Source organism: Chrysochloris asiatica, unplaced genomic scaffold, assembly GCF_000296735.1.
Source record: "Chrysochloris asiatica unplaced genomic scaffold, ChrAsi1.0 scaffold00205, whole genome shotgun sequence".
NCBI classification, from domain to species: domain Eukaryota; kingdom Metazoa; phylum Chordata; class Mammalia; order Afrosoricida; family Chrysochloridae; genus Chrysochloris; species Chrysochloris asiatica.
The window spans coordinates 766,756-782,161 of NW_006408723.1; positions in this window are offsets into that span (position 1 = coordinate 766,756).

Below are 15,406 nucleotides of genomic sequence, written 5' to 3' on the forward strand. Positions count from 1 at the left end.
TTATATGGTAGATTATGTTGATCATTTTTCTAATGTTGAACCATCCTTGCATCCCTGATATGAATCTCACTTAACCATGATGTGCTGCTGGATTCTATTGGCTAGGATTTCGTTGAGAATTTTTGCATCTATGTACATGAGGGATATTGGTCTATAATTTTCTTTCTTAGTGATATCCTTCCCTGGTTTTGGGATGAGGGCTATGCTTGCTTCATAAAATGTATTAGGAAGTTCTCCATCCTCCTCTATATTGTTGAATAATTTCAGTAGAATTGGTGACAGCTCTTCCCTGAATGTTTGGTGGAAGTCACCAGTGAAGCCATCTGGGCCTGGACTTTTTTGGTTGGGAGTTTTTTGATGACCTGATCAATTTCTTCTTTTGTTATGGGTCTGTTCATGTTTTCTACTTCATTTTGTGTAAGTTTAGGTAAGTCGTGTTTATCTAAAAATGTATCTATCTCTTGTAAGTTTTCAAATTTGTTGGAGTACAACTTTTCATAGTATTCTGTTATTATCCTTTTGATTTCCTTTGGGTCCATTGTGACATGGTCCATGTGGTTTCTAATGCATGTTACTTGTGTCTTCTCCCTCTTCTTTGTGGTTAGGTTTTCCAATGCTCTGTCAATTTTGTTAATCCTTTCAAAGACCCAACCTCTTGTCCTGTTGATTCTTTCTATAGTTTTTCTGTTTTCTATATCATTTATTTCTGCTCTAATCTTTATTATTTATTTTCTTTTGATGGTTGTAGGTTCCCTCTGTTGGTCTGTTTCTAATTGTTGTAGATGCTGTCTTAATGCGTTAATTTTGGTTCTTTCTTCTTTTTAGATATGTGTATTTAGGCAATAATTTGTCTTTTCAGTACTGCTTTTGCCGTGTCCTAAAGATTTTGGTATGTTGTGTTTTCTTTCTCATTTGTTTCTAGGAATGTTGTGAGTTCATGTTTAATATCTTCTATTATGCAGTTGCTCTTATGCAGAGTTTTATTCAGTTTCCATGTATTTGACTTTATTCCTTGATCTTCCTATAGTTGATTTCTAATTTTATAGCATTGTGGTCTGAGAAGATCCTTTGTAGTATTTTGATATTTGTAAATTTATGGAGGTTTGTTTTGTGGCCTACCACATGGTCTATTCTGGAGAATGTTCCATGTGCACTGGAAAAGAATCTGTATTGTACTGTTGTTCTGTTGAATGTTCTGTACTCATCTATGTGATCCAGTTGGCTGATTGTGTTGTTTAGTTCTTCTATGTCTTTGTCAAGTTTCTTTCTGGTTGTTCTATCCATTTTTGAAAGTGGTGTTTTAAAATCGCCCACTATTATTGTAGATTCATCTATTTCTTTCTTCAAATCTATTAAAGTTTGTTTTATATATTTTGGTGCTCTTTCATTGGGAGCATAAATATTTATTATGGCTATATCATCTTGTTCAATTGTCCCTTTAATTGTGAGATAATGTGTAGCTTTAACTATTATGCTGTTTTTTGCCTTAATGTTTATTTTATAAGCTATTAGTACTGCCACTCCTGTTCATTTTTTATTGCAATTAACTTGATATATTTTTTCCATCCTTTGAGTTTTAATCTGTGTTTGTCTCTGTGTATAAGATGTGTCTTTTGCAGACAGCATAGTGAAGGATCTTGTACTTATCCATTCTGCCACCTTCCATCTCTTAACTGGTGCATTAATCCATTACATTCAGTGTAATTATCAATTGTTGTTGTTAAGTGCAGTCAAGTCGATTCTGACCCATAGCGACCTTGTATAGGGTTTCCAAGGAGCAGCTGATGAGCTTGAATCACTGCAATTGCAGTTCAAATGACTTTACCATCTGACACATTATTGATAGGTATGGATTAATTGCTGCCATTTGTATGTTTTTTGTTTTTTGTCATGTTGCTGCTTTATTTGCTCTGTGTGTCTTCCTGTGATGAATTCATGCTTTTTGTGTTCCTTCTTGTGAGTTTCATCATAGTTTTTATGTTTCCATGTTCTTCTTGGTTTTTCATTTTCTTGGTATATTGTGAAGTGTTAATTTTCTTTGAGGTGGCCTTATATACCATTAACTTTTCCCTCCATTGAGTGGCGTCTATTTTATCCTGTAATCTATCTGAACTTCTAGATCTCTGTTCCTACGTGCTTACCTTTTTTTAACGTTGTAATTGTTTTGATGATAGACTGACCTCGCAGATTCTCTCAGTTTGTTCTTATAGTTTTGTTCTGTTATTGACTTCTGTCGATTTAGTTCTGAGAGGTGCTGCCATGTATGTCAATCTCTGGTTGTTGTCTGTTCTTGTTGGTTCTCAGTCCACAGAACTCCCTTTAGGATGTTTTGTAGCGCAGGGTTGGCTTTGGCAAAATCTCTTTGCTTCTGTTTATCCTGGAATGTTTTGATTACACCATCATATTTAATTGATAGCTTTGCTTGATAAAATATTGTTGGTTGACAATTTCTTCTTTCATTGTTTTATATATGTCTCCTTATTGCCTACTTGCATGGTTTCTGCTGAGAGATCCAACCTTAATCTTATTTGCTTGCCTTTGTATGTAACATTTCTCTTTTCCCTAGCTGCTTTCAGGATTCTCTCCTTATCTTTGATTTTAAGGAGCTTGATTATGATATGTTTCAGTGATTTTCTTTTGGGGTGTATCCTTCCTGGGGTTTGTTGAGCTTCTTGAATGTTTATCTTCTCACTTTCCAGGATTTAGGGAAATTTTCTTCCAGCAGTTAGTTATTCAACTATTTCTTCCGTGGACTTCTCTGATTCTTCCTGTTCTGGAATGCCAATAATTCTTAAGTTATTCCTCTTCATATTGTCTAACATGAATCTTAGACCTTCTTCAGATTTTTTTAATCCTTGTTTCTTCTTGCTCTTTTATCTTAGTGATATTGAGAGATTTGTCTTCCATTTCACTGGTTCTGCCTTCCATCTCTTCTATTCTATTCCTTTACCCTTTCAGTGTATTGTCTATTTCTGATAGTCTATTATTGATTGTTTGGACCTCTTTCTGTAGGTTTTGAATTGTTTCCAATGCTATAGCTATCTTATTTGATTGTTCCTGTAGCAGTTTCCTGACTTCATCCTTATTTTTCTCAACTCCATTGTAAAGTGTTTTGAAACATTTATAATAATTTTTTCTGAATTCCTTCTCAGGCATTTCCAAGGCCTGCCCTCCTTACAGAATGTAGTATGGGTCTACCTCTAGGTTATTTTTCTCAGACATTTTATCTTGTTTCTGGACATGTACTGATATGGTCATCTGGTTTTGCTTCTTGGACATGTTCAGTGTTTATCTGTGGACTTAATACTTAATTGAGTGTGTGTTTTGGTATTTTTTATTTCCTCTAGGTAGATGTGATCAGGATGTGGGCTTCCCTTTTCACTCTTCTTATTGTTTAACTCAGAGTAACTTTCACAGGTGTTGTCTACCTCCTTAGTGTATGGCAGTTGGTATTGGTTCTTGCCTAGATTTTGGTGTTTTATAGAGTGTGATTGTAGCTTGACTATATGGCAGCAGTTGCTGTCTCTTTTTGGGTAATATAGGGAAAGAAAGAGTCCTTCTAAGATAAATGGGGAGCATAAAACAGCAAAACAACAACAGCAAAAGAACAAGGAAAAAACCCCCAAAGTAACAACAACAAAACTAGATTGGATACTGTAGTCTATAATCACAGAAAGGGGAGAGGAGGGAGAGAAGGAAAAAAAAATATCTGTAGGCTAATATCAGTATTACTTTGCTATCCTCTTTCAGCTTCTTGCCTTCAAGGCCATTTGAAGATTCTACTGTTGGTTGCTATTGTGTACCTCAGGATTTAATTTAATTTTCAGCCTGTTTTGTTTTTAAACTCTCTTTCCCTCTCTACCCCCTTTATTCTGTCCTTTTTCCTATTAAAGAGTAATTCAGGGCCAGTTCTTGGGCTGAGAGTATCTGTGCACATGCATGGCAGAAGAACCACACTAGTGGAGGGGGTTGGGGTTGTCCACTCACTCAGTCACCCACTCTAGTCACCAGAATGGAGGTGCACAAACAGTGGGTGGCCAATGAACAGATACCAAAAGAAAAAAGAAAAACCGACAAAGTGTATTGTTCACCTTTGTTCCGAGGTTTCTGTGGCATTATTCCATGATGGATCTGCTTGCTCCCCCACTTTGTCTTGCCGTTTGTTTTCCCCCAAGTTGTTGGCTCTGGGCCACCAAGCCCAGCAGATTCAAAAGTATGTGATTTCTTACTTCTGCTACAAATTCCACTAGCTATAAGCCTTCAAACTTAAAAAAATATTCCTACCTATGTGGTTCAGAGTTTTGAGCTCTTCCCTGAACCCACTTCACCTGGTATTCTGTGGTAATGCTGATGGGCAAATGTCACTGCACCTCTACCTTATCCACCATGAAGCCCCGCCCCTCTTCAATTCTATTTTAAGAAGATAGAATATATTTTATTTCTGTTATTAAGCCCAATGCAGGCTAATTTAAAATAACATTTGATAATTTGGTATCATATTATCCTGGTGTGGTGCTTTAGGATCAGCGCTGGATGACAAACCACAAAATTAGGAGTTTAAACCCACCAGTTGCTTTTTGGAAACCCTATACAGGGTCACTATGAGTCAGAACTGACTCAACGGCACTTAACAGCCACAATGACAATATGGTAAAAGTAAAATAAAACTATAAGAGGATGAAAATATATATTTCAACTTCTCCAGGTAGGAGTCATGCCTAACTTTAAAGATATTTCACTGTGGCACTCAATAAATGTTTAATATTGACAGCATAGTGGAGGCTCATTCACCAAGATTTCTCAGGTTCAATGTCATCCAAAAAAGCACAGTGTATGCTGGTTGCAGGAGCAGCACTTGGGCCAGATAGAGGTGTTCTACCCTTATCTTCACTTTATGATGGAAAAGACCTTTGTAGTTATGTTGTTGTTGCTGTTGTTATATGCTGTGGAGTTGGTTCCGACTCATAGCGACCCTGTACAGGGTTTCCAAGGCTGTAAATCTTTACGGGAGAAGAATGCCTCATCTTTCTCCCGCGGAACAGCTGGTAGTTTCGAACTGCTGACCTTGCAGTTCGCAGCCCTACTCGTAACCACTACGCTACCAGAGCTCCTTTATTATAGAACCACCATTTCTCACCTATGGCTCATAGCTTGTATTTAGCATCATTATTCAAAAGGTCCAAAGGAATTTAACACACCTCTGCTCTATCTTGTTCAACCTTAGTATAAGACCAGCATCAGTTTCAGCAGAATTGGACTTGTCTAGGGGTTCCATCCCAGTCCCTTGGGTTACCCTTGAAAACTACTTGATTCCCATGTACAGCCCCCAGTTAAAGAACATCTAAGCCCTTATCTATGGAAATTTTAAAAATGAAAATATGTAGGTGAGTCATGCATTGCTTATTGTTAAAGCATTGTTGTTAGGTGCCATCAAGTCAGTACTGACTCATAGTGACCTTATGCACAGCAGAATGAAACACTGCCTGATCCTGAGTCAACCTCACTATCGTTGCCATGCTTGAGCCATTGATGCTGCCACTTTGCCAATCAATCTTGCTGGGGGGGCGGGGTGGGTCTTCTTCTTTTTCTCTGACCGTCCGCCTTACCAAACATGCTATCCTTCCCCAGCAACTGGTCCCTCCTGACAATATGTCTGAAGTATGAGAGACAAAGTTTGGCCATCCTTGCCTCCAAGGAGCACTCTGGTAGCTCTTATTCCAACACAGATCTGTTGGTTCTTTTGGCAGCTCATGGCAGTTTCAATATTCTCCTCCAACACCATAAGTCAAAAGCATCAATTCTTTTACTGTCTTCCTTATTCACTGTCCAGCGTTCACATGCATATGAGGTTATTGAAAATACTATGGCTTGGGTCAGGTGCACCTTAGTCTTCATGCTGACATCTTTTTTGCTCTTCAACACTTTCAAAAGGTCTTGTGCAGCAGACTTGCCTAATGCAATATTTCTCTAAAGAATAAGGGGAAATATTATTTAGATGATGGTGTCCTTTTTCTCCCCACATTTTTTCTTCATGTCTTAACTGTTCCCTCAAGGCCACTTAACACCAACAGCCAGCTGAGACAGTTTTCCCATCTGCCTCAGAAATCTCATGTTGTGCAACCTGGGAAAACTCGCCCCTGACTTGACCTCCAAGAGCAATCATTTATTCTGATATGGGTGAGGTCAGTTCTCTGCCTTCCTTATCAACAGTCTCTTCCCAGATGTGACATTCTGTTTAGGAGCAGGTGCTGTTCCAAGATCATAGAGATCCATGAGTGAAAGAAGAAGCACCAAATGCACAGTCCTACTAGTGGGAATTTACTAGAACTGAGAAGGTGTGGAGTGCAAATGGTTAGATGCTCTTGAACACTTTAAAGAGGTCTTGTGCAGCAGATTTGCTTAATGCAATCAGTCATTTGATATCTTGCCTTTGCTTCCATGAGTATTAATTGTGGATTCAAACAAAATGAAATCTTTGACAACTTCAATCTTTTCTCTGTTTATCATGATGTTGGTTATGGTCCAGTTATAAGCATTTTCATTTTCTTTATACTGAGGTGCAGTCCATACAGAAAGTAGTAATTTTTGATTTTCATCAGTATCTCATGTCCTGTTCACTTCCAACAAGCACGGTTGGGCACTTATTAATGAGTTGTCCTCCATTCTTCTACATATAACCCACCTTCTTTGATTATTTGCTCAGCATACAGATTGATACTCAAGGTTGGCAGGTTGAAATGACCAGCCGTTCCATGGGAGAAAGACAAGACTTACTGCTCCCATAAAGATTTACAGCCTCGGAAACCCTATGCAAGATTGTTATGAGTTGGAACTGACTCCATGGCACACTACCACCACCACAGATTGAATAAGTATGGTGAAAAAATACAACCCTGATGCACACCTTTTCTGGATTTTAAATCTTTCAGTATTCTCTTGTTCTGTTCTAAGAACTGCCTCTTGGGTTATGTATAGTTTCCTCAAGAGCACAGTAAAGTATTCTGGAATATCTATTCTTGGCAATGCTACCCATACTTTGTTATGATCCACACAGTCGAATGCTTTTTCATAGTCAATAAAGTCTAAGTAAATACCTTTCTGGTATTCTCTGCTTTTAGTCAAGATCCATCTGATGTCAACGATGATATCCCTCATTCCACATCCTCTTTTGAGTCTGGCTTGAATTTCTGGCAGCTCACTGTCAATGTGATACTGCAACCATGTTTTTTTTTTTTGTTTGTTTTTTGTTTTTTTTTGATCTCTTAACTGCTACTTCCATGAGTATTGACGGTGGAACCAAGAAAAATGAAATTTTTGACAACTTCAATCTTTTCCCTGTTTATCATGGTGTTATTTATTGATCCAGTTGTGAGAATTTTTGTTTTCTTTACATTGAGGTACAATGCATACTGAAGCTGTAGTGTGTGATCTTCATCAGTATTTCATCCTCTTTGCTTCCAGCATGAAAAGTTGTGTTACCTGCATATCTCATGTGATTAATGACTCTTCCTCGAGTGCTAATGCCACATTCTTCTTCATACAATACAGTTTCTTGGATTATTTGCTCAGCATACAGATTGAATAGCATGGTGAAAGGATACAACTTTGACACATACATTTCCTGATTTTAAGTCATTCAGTATTCTCTTGTTTTGTTTGAACAACTGCCTCTTGGTCTATGTATACAGGTTTCTCATGAACATAATTAAGTGTTTTGGAATACCCATTCTTTGCAATGTTTTCTATAGTTTGTTATGACCCACACAAATACAAATGCTTTTTCATATTCAATAAACAAGTAAACGTCTTTCTGGTATTCTCTATTTTTTGTCAAGATCTAACTGATGTCAGTCATGATATTCCTTGCCCATGCCCTTTTCTGAATCCAGCTTGAATTCCTGGCAGATCCCTGTCAATGTATTTCTGCAATTGTTTTGAATTTTCTTCTGAAAAATTTTACTTGCATGTGATATTAATGACATTGCTTATGATTACTGCATTCTGTTGAGTCACTTTTGTTTGGAAAGGGCATAGATATTGACCATGTGGTTGTTTTCCAAACTTCTTGACATAGATAAGTGAACACCTTCAATGCTGCATAGTTTATAGAAAAAGTTCAATTTGCATTTCATCAATTCCTGGAGCCTTGTTTTTTGCCAATTCCTTCAGGGCTACATGGACTTCTTCCTTCAATACCATACTTTCTTAACCATAGGATAACTCTTGAAATGATTGAACATTGGCCAATTCTTTTTGGTACAGTGACTCTGTGTATTTCTTCCATATTCTTTTAATGTTTCCAGTGTCATTCAATACTTTTCCCACAGAGCCCTTTAATATTGCAATCTGAGACTTGAATTTTTCTTGAGTTTTTCAGCTTGAGAAATCTGAATATGTTCTTCTCTTTTGATTTTCAACTCCAGATCTTTGCACATTTCATTATAATACTTTGTTTTGTCTTCTTGAGCTGTCCTTTGTAATTTTCTGTTCAGATTTTTTACTTCATCATTTCTTCGCCAGTTGTTTTAGCTATTCTATGCTCAGGAGCAAGTTTCTGAATCCATTTGGTCTTTTATTTTTTCATGTTTTTTTTTAAAGTGACCTTTCCTTTCTTCATGTATGATGTTCTTGATGTCCCTCCTACAGCTCTTCTGGTCTTCAGTTTCTAGTGTCTATGGCATCAACTCTATTCTTGAGATGGTCTCTAAATTCAGGTGGAATATACTCAAGGTCATATTTTTACTCTTGTGGACTTATTTTAGCTTTCTTCAGCTTCAGTCTTAACTTACATATGATCATTTGATGACCTGTTCCACAGTTAGCCCATGGCCTTGTTATGGCTGATGATATTGATCTTTCCAGATTGAATAATGTGTATTCACACACAAAAAGGTGTATAGTTGACTTTTACGTTGTTGAAGAAAGGTATTTGCAAAGAATAAGTAATTTGTCTGGCAAAATTCTATCATGTGATCTTTAGCAGTGTAGCATCATTTCTATCACTAAGGCCATATTTTCTAATTATGGGTCCTTCCTCTTTGCTTTCAACTTTTCTGTTTACCAGTAATTATCAATGCATCTTAAATGCATATTTCATGAATTTCAGATTGAGGAAGTTGGTAGAATAATTCAGTTTCAAAATCACTGACTGTAGTTGTTGGTGTGCGAACTTGATTAATACTGGTATTAACAGGTCTTCCATGTAAGTGTAGGATATTATTCTATCACAGACAGCATTGTGCTCTAAGACAAATCTTGAAATGTTCTTTTGGATGATATATGTGATGCCATCTCTCTTCAATTTATTATTCCTGGCATAGTAAACTATATGATTATCTGATTCAGATTGCCAATACCATTTCAACTCACTAACACCTAGGATACCGATCTTTATGAGTTTCATTTTTGACAACTTCCAGTTTTTCTAAATTAAACCTTTTTAATTCCATATTTTAATTATATTAAAAAATGTTTGCATATGCTCTCATTTTGAGTCATGCCACACCAACAAACAAAGGTCTCAAAAGGTTAATTCCATCCACATCATTAACGTCAGCATTTACCCAGTCATAGCTTGAGTGCTTTCCAATCTGTGGTGATAATCTTCCAGGACTATATCTGACAGTGTTCTGCTGCTATTCATAAGGTTTACAGTGACTAATCATTGAGAAGTGGTCTACATTTCCTTCTTCCTACTGTTAGTCTGGAAGCTTTGTTGAAATCTGTCCACCATAGATGACCCTGCTGGTATTTAAAATACCAATGGCATAGCTTCCAGCATCACAGCGACCATCACCATTCACAGACTGGCAGAGAAGTGGTGTAAGGATTGTTGTTGTGGTTGTTAAGGCTGTCGAGTTGGTTCTACAACTAATAGCAAGCCTTTAACTTATCTTGTTTACTTTGGACATGTCATCAGGAAAGACCAAACACTAGCAAAGATATCATACTTAGTAAAAGTAGACAGTCTGTGAAAATGCAGGGAAACCCTGTATGAGAGGGATTGGCATAATGGCTACAACAATGGGCTTATAGAGCAAATAGAGTTCTCATTGTTGTTGTTAGGTATCACTGAGTTGGTTCTGACTCATAGTGACATCTGTGCACACAGAACAAAACACTGCCAAATCCTGGGCCATCCTTACAATTGTTATACTTGAGGCCATTGTTGCTGCCACTGTACCAATCCATCTTGTTGGGATCTTCCTCTTTTTTGCTGATCCTCCACTTTACCAAGTTGATGTCCTTCTCCAAGGACTGGTCCCTCCTTATGACATGTCCAAAGTACATGAGATGAAGTCTTGCCATCCTGGCTTCTAAGGTGCATTCTCATTGTACTTCTTTAAACACATATGTCTTTGCTCTTCTGGCAGTTCATTGTACTTTTAATATTCTCTCTGACACAATAACTCAAATGTGTCAATTCTTCTATGGTTTTCTTTATTCATTGTCCAACTTTCACATGCATATGGCTTGGGTCGGTTGCACCTTAGTCCTCAAACTGATATATATGTCCTTGAACTCTTTAAAGAAGTGTCTGGTGTAGCAGATTGCTAATGCAATATGTCATTTGATTTCTTGACTACTTCTTCCATGAGTGTTGATTATGGATCCAAGCAAAATGGCATCTTTGATGAGCAGTAGTATAAAAAGCACAGTGAAAAGTTTGTTTTCTCCAGTAGGCATAGAATTTACTTTTATAGTAAAACTAGTAGAAAAACAAGTTATTCTGAGAAGTGTAAACCATCAATATATTGCTAATTTTATTTATTTTAACTTTTTATTGTGAATTGAGTGAAGGTTTCCAGCAAGCACTCAATCCACATCTCTAATCTTTCTTTTGAAATTCATGGATCTAAGATTTTCATCTGTGTCTGTTTTACTTGGTCTCTTGTAGCTTTGTTGTAGAGAGTCTGTGTGGTGCATCTGCCTTGTCAGTCATATTACCAGAAGTTCTTCTATCTTGCTAATTTTGAATAAATATAATTTGGGCATAATTTTATATAATTTGGAAAATATAGAGTAGAAAGTCACCCAGCCTTTCATCCATTCAATCAGCAAATATTTATTCAGCATTATGTAGCAGGCAATGTGATAGTTCAGGGTACTTAAAAAGAAAAAAAGGTGTTGACCATTTGAACATAGATTTTTATAGAGGAAGATAGAGGAATATTGTGGTAATTTTAGAGATGAATTTTGCACAGGATATAACAGAATCATTCGTGGACTGTTAACTGCAAGGCTGGTGGTTCAAATCCACCAACTGCACCCTTGGAAACCTACTATGAATAAGAACTGACTTGATGGCACTTGACAACAACAACCTGGAGTTAGAAAACCAGAAGGGAACAACATGCTCAGCATTTTTCAAGCTGAAAGACCTGAAGAAAAAATTCAATGTTTTTAGACTTTTCCTTTACCAGAGATTCTGAGAAGTGAATTTTCTGAGTCCAAGAGAAGTGCATTGTAAATCTTAACATACTCCTAAAATGACTTCGCCACAAAACCAAAATAGAGTGTTCCTTCCCATATATTTGCAAACACTTGAAAATAACCAAATACTTAAAAAAAGAAAACCTTTCCCAGTGGATTGAGAAAATATGAAATATTTTTGGCTTTAATTTGCATCATTTATTATTGGAAATGAGGTTGAATATCTTTTCATATGTTTTTCATTTACATTTTGGTTGTAAATATACTTTTTAATCCCTTGTTTAGTTTTTTATTATTGATTTTTATTTCATCTTTTAAAAATATGTTGCAAATATTTTCTACCAAACTCTTACTTATCTCTTAACTTTATTTAGCATATTTTTGTAATACATAATTTACAAATTTTCATATGATTCAGTCTAACAATAATTGCATTTAGGCTTACTGTGTTAGGCATGGGAGGCTGTTCTATGCTGGTTGTTACATACAAACTCAAATTCCACATTGGCTTGGTATGTACAAAACATTATTGCTATTTCTAATGGAGATGCTTTTGACCAGGCAGCCTTTCTTGGCTGGTTTTCTTTAAGCAGCGATTTGGATATCAAGGGTTCTTTCTTCTTACATCTCTGCCATCCTAGTTTCATTTGCTTCAGCACTGTGAATGGAGGAGAGAACAGAACTTAGTAAAAACAGACATGGACTGGCACACACTACTTTTTCTTATTTTCACCAGCCAGAGTTCAATCCCATGCTCCCATTCCTATGGTTTGTGCACCCAGGAGAAAAGTAAGAGCCTAGCTCAACAGGTAAGCTGTCTCTGCACTGTTTCTGGCTTATTTCTTTCTTAAGAAATCCTTTCCCACCTTCAAATGACTAAAATTCTCCTATGTTTTGTGGCCCTCCTCTTCCTCTTCTCCTTACTCGGTCTAATCAGGGAGGAACACTAACATAAGCTTGTTTTCATTTAAAACTTCATCTTTTTTTTTTAGCTACACCAGTTGGTTCGGTGGTATATTCCTCACTTTCTGTGCATGAGACATGGGTTTGATTCCCAATCAATGTACTTCATGCACAGCTACCACTTATCTATCAGTAGAGACTTGTGTGCTGCTATGATGTTGAACATGTTTCAGCAGAGCTTCCAGACTAAGAGACTAGGTAGGAAGGACTAGAAATCTATTTCCAACACCAGACAATGAAAACCTTATGGATCACATGGTTCTATCCACAACTGATCATAGGAATGGTGCAGGATCAGGCAGTATTTTGCTATTTTGCACATGCAATCATCACGAGTCAGGAATTGACTCAATGGCAGTTAACAACAGGATTAGTCTTTCAGGCCTCATATATCTCCTACTTGCCCTTGTTTATTATCTTGCCCACCCACAATGAAATTATTTCCCTGTATAATAGAAGGATCATGGAGCCAAGAAAGCAGGAGAACTTGCTAGGTCATAGTATTCCCAGAACCCAAGAATTTCCAGTTTTCATTCAGCTCTTGCTTTAGTGACTGAAACTTTTCCCTCTTCTTTGCCTCACTCACCACTCATTGTTCATCCCTGGTGTAGTGCTGTAAGATAAATACTGTACTGTGAACCACAGGTTGGCATTTCAAACCTACCAGGTGCTCCTTGGAAGTTCTGTACAGGGTTGCTATGAGTCAGAATTGACTCAATGTCACTTAACAACAACAATTGGCTATAGGAGTTCTGGTGTGGTGCTGTAGGATAAGCACAGAACAGCTAGCCGCAATGTTGCTTTAAGTCGAAACCGACTCAACAGCATTCAACAACAAATTTGGCTAAAATTTATCCAATCATCTTTGCCATTTGGGAGAAATGCATTCCTGGCTTAAAAGCAGAAGTATATGGTTGCTGGTATATTTTCTTAGTTGATAGCTTATCTTTTTACTTTTATGGTAAAATCTTTTGATATATAAAAATGTTTAATTTTTATGGGTCCCATTAATATATACATACATATTTTGTGTTGTTGTCTTTAACTCTTGCTAAAGACTTCCTTTATGTCCTCCTTTGCCTTGATCATTTTGTGATGACCTCCCTCTTATTGTATATTACATTTCTGTTCACCCAAATTAATATATGTCAGCTGAAGAAAATGTAAACAAGTTCATGAAAGCCAAGATATGACCTTGAATATATCCCACCTGAATTTAGGGATCATCTGAAGAACAGATTTGATACATTAAACACCAAAGACCAAAGACCAGAAGAGTTGTGGGATGACATCAAGAACATCATACAGGAAGAAAGCAAAAAGTCATTAAGAAGACAAGAAAGAAGACAAAGGTCAAAATGGATGTCAGAAGAGACACTGAAATTTGCTCTCCAGCATAGAGATGCTAAAGTAAATGGAAGAAATGAGGAGGTCCAAGAGCTGAACAGAAAATTTCAAAAATCAGCTTGAGAAGATAAAGCCAAATGTTACTACAAAATGTGCAAAGATCTGGATTCAGAAAACTAAAAAGGAAGAACACGCTCAGCATTCTCAAGCTGGGGGAACTGAAGAAAACATTCAAGCCTTGACTTTCATTATTGGAAGATACTCTGGGCAAATTATTGACTGATGCGGAAAGCATCAACAGAAGATGGAAGGAATACACAGAGTCACTGTACCAAAAGGAAATGGTTAATGTTCAACCATTTCAAGAGGTAGCATATGATCAAGAGCCAATGATACTGAAGGAGGAAGTCCAAGGTGCATTGAAACAATTGGCAAGAACAAGGCACCAGGAATTGATGGAATGAAACTTGAAATCTTTCAAGAAAGTGAGGCAGCACAGGAGGCATTCACTCATCTCCGCCAACAAATTTAGAACACAACTATCTGGCCAACTGATTGGAAGAGATCCGTATTTGTGCCCATTCCAAAGAAAGGCAACCCAATGGAATGCGGAAATCATTGGACAGTCTCTTTGATATCCCATGTGAGTAAAATTTTACTAAGGGTAGTACAGAAATGGCTGCAAGCATACATTGACAGAGAACTTTCAGAAGTTCAAGCCAGATTCAGAAGAAGCCATGGTAGGAGGGCTATCACTGCTGATGTCTGATGGATCTTGGCTGAAAGCAGAGAATACCAGAAAGATGTTTACTTGTGCTTTGTTGACTATTCAAAGGCTTTTGATTGTGTGGATCATGACAAGCTGTGGACAACATTGTGAAGTATGAGTATTCTGGAACACTTAATTGTGCTCAAGGGGAATCTGTACCTGGGCCAAGAGACAGTTATTCGAACACAACATGGGAACACTGAATGGTTTAAAATTAAGAGAGGTGTGTAACAAGGTTGTATTCTTTCACCATACTTATTCAACTTGTATGTTGAGCAAATAATCTGAGAAGATGGGTTATATGAAGAAAAACGTGACATCAGGATTAGAGAAGGACTCATTAACAACCTGCAATATGCAGGTGATACAATCTTGTTTGCTGAAAATGAAGAGGACTTAAAACCTTTACTGATGAGGATCAAGGAGCACAGCCTTCAGTATGAATTGCATCTAGGTGTGGCGAGAAAAGAGTTCCTCACCACTGGACCAATAAACAACATTCTTGTCAATGGAGAAAAGATTGACATTGTCAAGGACTTCATTCTTCTTGGTTCAACTATCAACACTCATGGAAGCAGCAGTCAAGAGATCAAGTGACGTATTGCATTAGGCAGGTCTGCTGCACAAGACATATTTGGAGTGTTGAAGAACAAGGATGTCGGCTTGAGGACTAAGGTGTGCCTGACCCAAGCCATGGTATCTTTGATGACCTCATATGCATGCGAGGGCTGGGTGGTGAAAGGGGAAGACCATAGAAGAATTGATGCTTTTGAGTTATGGTGTTGGAGGAGAATGTTGAAAGTGCCATGGGCTGCCAAAAGAACCAATAGATCCATTTTGGAAGAAGTGCAGCCAGAGTGCTCCTTGGAGGCCAAGATGGCCAAACTTCGTCTT